Raw genomic sequence first — 9,854 nt, forward strand, 5'->3', positions numbered from 1 at the left:
TGCCTTTTGGAATCTGCATCTCCAGTCCACTTGCGAGTCCATAAGCATCTCCTAGCAGAGATGGATAATGCACTTACTTTAGATGCCAGCCGGCAGATTTCCCTCTGTGCATCTCTCATGTATAAGACTGAGTCTTTGATATGGTCAATTGTTAGCAGAATCGTGTCTCTGTCTAATGTGTCAATATTTTCTGACAGTTTATCTGACCACGCAGCGGCAGCACTGCACATCCATGCTAACGCATTAGCTGGTCTAAGTATAATGCCTGAGTGTGTATATACAGACTTCAGGATCGCCTCCTGCTTTCTATCAGCAGGTTCCTTAAGGGCGGCCGTATCCTGGGACGGTAGTGCCACCTTTTTAGACAAACGTGTGAGCGCTTTATCCACCCTAGGGGGTGTTTCCCAACGTAACCTATCCTCTGGCGGGAAAGGGAACGCCATTAGTATCTTCTTAGGAATTACCAATTTCTTATCAGGGGAAGCCCACGCTTCTTCACACACTTCATTTAATTCATCTGACGGGGGAAAAACTACAGGTAGTTTTTTCTCCCCAAACATAATACCCATTTTTGTGGTACCTGGATGTAAATCAGAAATATTTAACACCTCTTTCATTGCCTCAATCATGCAGTGAATGGCCTTAACGGGCATTAAATTTGACTCATCGTCGTCGACACTGGTGTCAGTATCCGTGTCGACATCTACTTGTGCCGTCTGAGATAGCGGGCGTTTTAGAGCCCCTGATGACTTTTGAGACACCTGGACAGGCACGAGCTGAAGACTCGGCTGTCCCACAGTCGGCATGTCGTCAAATTTTTTATGTAAGGAGTCTATACGTGCACTCATTTCCTGCCATAAACTCATCCACTCAGGTGTCTGCCCCCCAGGGGGTGACATCCCTGCTAAAGGTATCTGCTCCCCCTCCACATCATTATCCTCCTCAAACATGTCGACACAGCCGTACCGACACACTCCACACACACAGGGAATGCTCAAACAGAGGACAGGACCCACAAAAAGCCCTTTGGGGGGACAGAGTAAGAGTATGCCAGCACACACCAGAGCGCTATATATATACAGGGACTAACTGAGTTATGTCCCTAATAGCTGCTTTTCAATAAAATATATATACTGCCAAATTTAATGCCCCCCCTCTCTTTTCCCTCTTACTGGTACTGTAGATTGCAGGGAAGAGCCAGGGAGCTTCCTTCCAGCAGGAGCTGTGAGGGAAAAAATGGCGCCAGTGTGCTGAGGAGATAGGCTCCGCCCCTTTTTCGCAGCCTATTCTCCCGCTTTTTATGGAATTCTGGCAGGGGTATTTACCTCATATATAGCCCCTGGGGCTATATATTGAGGTATTTCTCTAACGTCCTAAGTGGATGCTGGGGACTCCGTCAGGACCATGGGGTTTAGCGGCTCCGCAGGAGACAGGGCACAATAATAAAAGCTTTAGGATCAGGTGGTGTGCACTGGCTCCTCCCCCTATGACCCTCCTCCAAGCCTCAGTTAGATTCTTGTGCCCGGCCGAGAAGGGTGCAATCTAGGTGGCTCTCCTGAGCTGCTTAGAATAAAAGTTTAAGTTAGGTTTTTTATTTTCAGTGAGTCCTGCTGGCAACAGGCTCACTGCTACGAGGGACTTAGGGGAGAGAAGTAAACTCACCTGCGTGCAGGATGGATTTGCTTCTTAGGCTACTGGACACCATTAGCTCCAGAGGGAGTCGGAACACAGGTCTCACCCTGGGGTTCGTCCCGGAGCCGTGCCGCCGACCCCCCTTGCAGATGCCGAAGTTGAAGAGGTCCAGAGGTCCAGAAACAGGCGGCAGAAGACTTTCAGTCTTCATAAGGTAGCGCACAGCACTGCAGCTGTGCGCCATTGTTGTCAGCACACTTCATACCAGCGGTCACTGAGGGTGCAGGGCGCTGGGGGGGGCGCCCTGGGCAGCAATGTATTATACCTTTTTTATGGCTAAAATACATCACATATAGCCCTTGAGGCTATATGGATGTATTTAACCCCTGCCAGATCTCACAAACTCCGGGAGAAGAGCCCGCCGTTTTAGGGGGCGGGGCATATTCTCCTCAGCACACGGCGCCATTTTCCTGCTCAGCTCTGCTGTGAGGAAGGCTCCCAGGCTCTCCCCTGCACTGCACTACAGAAACAGGGTTAAAACAGAGAGGGGGGGCACTTATTTGGCGATATGATTACATATGTGAAAATGCTATAAGGGAAAACACTTGTATAAGGGGTTGTCCCTGTATAATTAATTATAGCGTTTTTGGTGTGTGCTGGCAAACTCTCCCTCTGTCTCCCCAAAGGGCTAGTGGGGTCCTGTCCTCTATCAGAGCATTCCCTGTGTGTGTGCTGTGTGTCGGTACGTGTGTGTCGACATGTAGGAGGACGATGTTGGTGAGGAGGCGGAGCAAATTGCCTGTATTGGTGATGTCACTCTCTAGGGAGTCGACACCGGAATGGATGGCTTATTTAGGAATTACGTGATAATGTCAACACGATGCAAGGTCGGTTGACGACATGAGACGGCCGGCAAACAAATTAGTACCTGTCCAGGCGTCTCAGACACCGTCAGGGGCTTGTAAAAACGCCCATTTACCTCAGTTGGTCGACACAGACACGGACACTGACTTCAGTGTCGACGGTGAAGGGGAAAAAAAAACAAAAAAAAATGTATTTTCCTTTAGGGCCACACGTTACATGTTAAGGGCAATGAAGGAGGTGTTACATATTTCTGATACTACAAGTACCACAAATAAGGGTATTATGTAGGGTGGGAATAATCTACTTGTAGTTTTTCCTGAATCAGATAAATTAAAGTGTGTGATGATACGTGGGTTTCCTCCGATAGAAAATTATTGGAGGTATACCCTTTCCCGCCAGAAGTGAGGGCGAGTTGGGAAACACACCTTAGGGTGGATAAGGCGCTCACACGCTTATAAAAACAAGTGGCGTTACCGTCTCCAGATACGGCCGCCCTCAAGGAGCCAGCTGATAGGAAGCTGAAAAATATCCTAAAAAGTATATACACACATACTGGTGTTATACTACGAACAGCAATCGCCTCAGCCTGGATGTGCAGCGCTGGGGGGGCTTGGTCGGATTTCCTGACTGAAAATATTGATACCCTTGACAGGAACAATATTTTATTGACTATAGAGCATTTTAAGGATGCATTTCTATATATGCGAGATGCGCAGAGGGATATTTGCATTCTGGCATCAAGAGTAGATGTGATGTCCATATCTGCCAGACGATGTTTATAGACACGACAGTGGTCAGGTGATGCAGATTCCAGACGGCACATGGAAGTATTGCCGTATAAAGGGGCGGTCCATCGGACCTGGTGGCCATGGCAACAGCTGGAAAATCCACTTTTGTTACCCCAAGTCACATCTCAGCAGAAAAGGACACAGTCTTTTCAGTCTCAGTCCTTTCGTACCCATAAAGGCAGGCGGGCAAAAGGCCAGTCATATCTGCCCAGGGTTAGAGGAAAGGGAAGAAGACTGCAGCAGGCAGCCCATTCCCAGGAACAGAAGTCCTCCACAGCTTCTGCCAAGTCCGCAGCATGACGCTGGGGCCATACAAGCGGACTCAGGTGCGGTGGGGGGTCATCTCAAGAGTTTCAGCACGCAGTGGGCTCACTCGCAAGTGGACTCCTGGATCCTACACGTAGTATCCCAGGTGTACATTGGAAATTCGAGACGTCTTCCCCTCACAAGTTCCTGAAGTCTGCTTTACCAACGTCTCCCTCCGACAGGGAGGCAGTATTGAGAAAAAATTCACAGGCTGTATTCCCAGCAGGTGATAATCAAAGTACCCCTCCTACAACAAGGGAAGGGGTATTATTCCACACTATATTGTGGTACTGAAGCCAAACGGCTCGGTGAGATCTAAAAGATTTGAACAATTACATACAAGGGTTCAAATCAAGATGGAGTCACTCAGAGCAGTGATAGCGAACCAGGACGATATGGTGTCACTGGATATCAGGGACGCTTACCTACATGTCCAAATTTTGCCCTTCTCACCAAGGGTATCTCAGGTTCGTGGTACAGAACTGTCACTATCAGTTCAGACGCTGCCGTTTGGATTGTCCACGGCACCCCGGGTCTTTACCATGGTAATGGCCGAAATGATGATTCTTCCTAAAAGAAATATGGACGCTTTCCTGATAAGGGCAAGGTCCAGAGAACAGTTGGCGGTCGGAGTAGCACTATCTCAAGTAGTTCTACGACAGCACGAGTGGTTTCTAAATATTCCAAAATCGCAGCTTTTCCGACGACACGTCTAATGTTCCTAGGAATGATTCTGGACACAGTCCAGAAAAGGATGTTTTCTCCCGGAGAAGAAGGCCAGGGAGTTATCCGAGCTAGTCAGGAACCTCCTAAAACCAGGAAAAGTATCAGTGCATCATTGCACAAGGGTCCTGTGAAAAATGGTGGTTTCTTACAAAGCGATCCCATTCGGTAGATTTCACGCAAGAACCTTTCAGTGGAATCTGCTGGGAAAATGGTCCGGATCGCATCTTCAGATGCATCAGCGGATAACCCTGTCTCCAAGGACAAGGGTGTTTTCTTCTGCGGTGGCTGCAGAGTGCTCATCTATGAAAGGGCCGCAGATTCGACATTCAGGACTGGGTCCTGGTGACCACGGATGCCAGCCTGAGTGGCTGGGGAGCAGTCACACAAGGAAAAAATTTCCAGGGAGTGTGATCAAGTCTGGAGACTTCTCTCCACATAAATATACTGGAGCTAAGGGCAATTTACAAGGCTCTAAGCTTAGCAAGACCTCTGCTTCAAGGTCAGCCGGTATTGATCCAGTGGGACAACATCACGGCAGTCGCCCACGTAAACAGACAGGGCGGCACATGAAGCAGGAGGGAAATGGCAGAAACTGCAAGGATTCTTCGCTGGGCGAAAAATCATGTGATAACACTCTCAGCAGTGTTAATTCCGGGAGTGGAAAACTGGGAAGCAGACTTCCTCAGCAGGCATAACCTCCACCCGGGAGAGTGGGGACTTCAGCGGGAAGTCTTCCACATGATTGTAAACCGTTGGGAAAAACCAAAGGTGGACATGATGGCGTCCCGCCTGAACAAAAAACTAGACAGATATTGCGCCAGGTCAAGGGACCCTCAGGCAATAGCGGTGGACGCTCTGGTAACACTGTGGGTGTACCAGTCAGGGTATGTGTTCCCTCCTATGCATCTCATACCAAAAGTACTGAGAATCATAAGAAGGAGATGAGTAAGAACGATACTCGTGGTTCCGGATGGGTCAAGAAGGACTTGGTACCCGGAACTTTAAGAGATGCTCACGGAAGAACCGTGGCCTCTACCTTTAAGAGAGGACCTGCTCCAGCAGGGGCCTTGTCTGTTCCAAGACTTACCGCGGCTGCGTTTGACGGCATGGCAGTTGAACGCCGGATCCTGAAAGGGCATTCCAGATGAAGTCATCCCTACCCTGGTCGAAGCCAGGAAGGATGTAATCGCAAAACATTTTCACCGCATTGGGCGAAAATATGTTGCGTGGTGTGAGGCCAAGAAGGTCCCTACAGAGGAATTCCAACTGGGTCGTTTCCTACATTTCCTGAAAACAGGACTGTCTATGGGCCTAAAATTAGGGTCCATTAAGGTTCAAATTTCGACCCTGTCGAATTTCTTCCAGAAAGAACTGGCTTCAGTGCCTGAAGTTCAGACGTTTGTAAAAGGGGTACTGCATATACAGCCTCCTTTTGTGCCCCCAGTGGCACCTTGGGATCTCAATGTTGTTTTGAGTTTCCTAAAGTCACATTGGTTGGATCCACTCACCACTGTGGAATTAAAATATTTCACATGGAAGGTGAAGATTCTATTAGCCCTGGCTTCAGCCAGGCGTGTGTCAGAATGGGCGGCTTTATCATATAAAAGCCCTTACTTAATTTTTTATTCTGACAGGGCAGAATTGAGGACTCGTCCTCAATTTCTCCTTAAGGTGTTTTCTGTTTTTCACATGAACCAACCTATTGTGGTACCTGCGGTTACTAGGGACTTGGAGGACTCCAAGTTACTTGACGTTGTCAGGGCCCTGAAAATATATGTTTCCAGGACGACTGGAGTCAGAAAATCTGACTCGCTGTTTAGCCTGTATGCACCCAACAAGATGGGTGTTCCTGCTTCTAAGCAGACGATTGCTCGCTGGATTTGTAGTACAATTCAGCTTGCACATTCTGTGGCAGGCTTGCCACAGCCAAAATCAGTAAAAGCCCATTCCACAAGGAAGTGGGCTCATCTTGGGCGGCTGCCCGAGGGGTCTCGGCTTTACAACTTTGCCGAGCTGCTACTTGGTCAGGGGCACACCCTGACTGAGGAGGACCTGGAGTTCTCTCATTCGGTGCTGCAGAGTCATCCGCACTCTCCCGCCCGTTTGGGAGCTTTGGTATAATCCCCATGGTCCTGACGGAGTCCCCAGCATCCACTTAGGACGTTAGAGAAAATAAGAATTTACTTACCGATAATTCTATTTCTCGTAGTCCGTAGTGGATGCTGGGCGCCCATCCCAAGTGCGGATTGTCTGCAATACTTGTACATAGTTATTGTTACAAAAATCGGGTTATTCTTGTTGTGAGCCATCTTTTCAGAGGCTCCTTCGTTGTTATCATACTGTTAACTGGGTTCAGATCACAGGTTGTACGGTGTGATTGGTGTGGCTGGTATGAGTCTTACCCGGGATTCAATATCCTTCCTTATTATGCACGCTCGTCCGGGCACAGTATCCTAACTGAGGCTTGGAGGAGGGTCATAGGGGGAGGAGCCAGTGCACACCACCTGATCCTAAAGCTTTTATTATTGTGCCCTGTCTCCTGCGGAGCCGCTAAACCCCATGGTCCTGACGGAGTCCCCAGCATCCACTACGGACTACGAGAAATAGAATTATCGGTAAGTAAATTCTTATTTTTAGCCAGCCAAGGTGTTTTTATTGCTGCCTCAGGGCGCCCCCCCCCCAGCGCCCTGCACCCTCAGTGACCGGAGTGTGAAGTGTGTGAGAGGAGCAATGGCGCACAGCTGCAGTGCTGTGCGCTACCTTGGTGAAGACAGAGTCTTCATGCCGCCGATTTTCCGGACCATCTTCTTGCTTCTGGCTCTGTAAGGGGGACGGCGGCGCGGGTCCGGGACCGAACATCAAGGCTGGGCCTGCGGTCGATCCCTCTGGAGCTAATGGTGTCCAGTAGCCTAAGAAGCCCAATCCGGCTGCAAGCAGGCGAGTTCGCTTCTTCTCCCCTTAGTCCCTCGCTGCAGTGAGCCTGTTGCCAGCAGGTCTCACTGAAAATAAAAAAATCTAAGACTATTACTTTCTAAGAGCTCAGGAGAGCCCCTAGTGTGCATCCAACCTCGGCCGGGCACGAAATCTAACTGAGGCTTGGAGGAGGGTCATAGTGGGAGGAGCCAGTGCACACCAGGTAGTCTGAGATCTTTCTAGAGTGCCCAGCCTCCTTCGGAGCCCGCTATTCCCCATGGTCCTTACGGAGTTCCCAGCATCCACTAGGACGTCAGAGAAATATGGTTCTGGAAGTTATACATTTATATATGGTACACTATATGAGGGGTTAATTATCAAGGACATTTTTGTGGGAAGTGTGACTGTTTATACGTTCCCCCTCATGGAGGGAAGTTGGAACTGGCCGCACAGCCGGGACTGTAACTGATAAATGCCCCGGCGCGCGGCAGACGGCTACATGAAGCCGAAAATATGGGAAACTGACTCGTGGACAGTAGCCTCCAAAGAAGGGCTTACACAGGCTGGCAGCGCGAGCAGGATTTAGACTCCCGAACCGCACTCGACGGGGCGGTTAAAGTCCCGCGGTGGCTGCTGGGAAAGGAATGGAGAGAGCTGCGTAGGGAGCGCGAGAGAGGTTACTGGAGCCCCAGAAGAAGGAAGAGGACGCAGGCGATCTGTGAAGTGCTGCGGCGGTGATCCCAGTGTTCCCTGTGCACAGGCAGAGCAGAGACATCGCTGAGGGGCCAGTGACGTCAGCAGGAGGTGTTACCAATCCTCCCGATAGGCGGGGATAGGAGGCGCCTCTCCCTCTGAGAGTGATATCAAAGGAGGTGTGGCCTGCAGGAGTGACAGCGGAAGGCGTGCCTGACCGGAGCTCCCATCAACAGGCTCGGGGGGGGGGGGGGCGCGCGACTAAGTCAGACCAGGGGAGGTGCACACAGCCGCACCATGGCAAGATCCTCCACTGTCAGTGTGCGCCCCAGCAGTGTCCCCCCGCTGTGCCCCCCCTCCCGCTGTGAGAAGGGAACCAGACGCTATGCGTCTGGTTTCCCTTCGTGGCGCTGGTCCTCCCCCGCTCTGAAGGGAATCAGACGCTAAGCGTCTAGTTTCCCTTCATGGAGAGGACCTTTGGTGTGCGGTGCGCGATGACGTCATCGCGCACCGCACAGCATTGTGGCATAGACGCTAGGGGTCATAATTGACCCCTAGCGCTTATGCTGTGCTATGGGAGAGACGTCATGACTGACGTCTCTACCATAGATCCGAGGAGAAGAGCGGCGCCGGTCTGCAGGGTCTGGAAACAGGAGCGGGGTACAGTAAGTATACTTTTTTTTTACTTTTTTTTTTCAGCGGCGCTACAAATGGGGGGCGTGACTGGCCACGCCCCCATGTTAGGCCACGCCCCTAACTTTTGCCCGGGGCGCCGCAAGGGCAAGAACCGGCCCTGCTCATAGTGAACTCTCGCAGCAGCAATCAGGAGAGGTATGACTGCCATTCACCCCAACATCACACTGTAAAAGCCCCGTTCAACAGGCATCCATTATACAGTGAAACACTTAGTGCCTGTAATTGTCCAGGAACACATTTACCAGCTTTAATATTGCTTAGAAAGTGACCTGGTAGTTGTAGCGGGTGGTCTTCAGGTTGCCGACTGTCGGCATTCCGGCGCACAGTATACCGGCGCCGGAATCCCGACAGCCGGCATACCGACAGTTTTTCTCCCTCCTGGGGGGAGAATAAATAGCGTGGCGCGTGTAGCGCGACACCATGCCCGCAGCTTGGCGAGCGCAGCAAGCCCGCAACGGGCTCATTTGCGCTTGCCACGCTGTCAGTATGCCGGCGGTCGGGCTTCCGATGCCTGTATGCTGGTCGCCGGGAGCCCGGCCGCCGGTATACCATACCACACCTGTTGTAGCTGCCCAGAACTGAGTTTCACACTCTAGGGCTTTGAGACTGCAGCACTCCATGTTGTGTGAGTGGATACCGAACTGACAGATCCGTCAGGATAAGGAGGCAGCATTTCTAGCCAGTAGCCAGCAATCCATAGTTGTGACAGCGGATTTAGCTCAGTGAAATCCCTCAGTAAACCAATATCCTGGCACTTGACACTATCATTTCCTAACTTTAGTGAGCAGAAGAAGGGAGCCATTAAGGAAGGGTAACCACAAACTAGTTAACACATTGTATGCACACAGTTCCTGGCTTAGGATCCCCAGCCAGCTGTCAGAGATTGGAGTACCCTATCAACTTATGAAAGTGAGAGTTTGCACCAGAGCCATCATTTCTGAGGTTATATTAGGACAGTGGAGCTGCAGTGTTGTGCTTTCCAAGTTCAGATAGCGTACCGTAGCATTATTTCAAGTTTATTTCAAAGAGTACAGTGTTCATCCAGAAATCGCAGAGAGATCACTTACCAACAAACCCGGGTTTGCACCATTCAAGGGCTTAAATACTACAGCGTCCACGCTGTACCGACCAGGATTCACGCTAGCTAAAGGAAATTAATAACAGTCTACATACTTAAGTGCACCACCGTAGAGCTCAGCTGAACTATACTACTGCAGTAGCTTTAGTGTATACTGG

The sequence above is a fragment of the Pseudophryne corroboree genome, chromosome 5 (assembly GCF_028390025.1).
Source record: "Pseudophryne corroboree isolate aPseCor3 chromosome 5, aPseCor3.hap2, whole genome shotgun sequence".
Classification (NCBI taxonomy): domain Eukaryota; kingdom Metazoa; phylum Chordata; class Amphibia; order Anura; family Myobatrachidae; genus Pseudophryne; species Pseudophryne corroboree.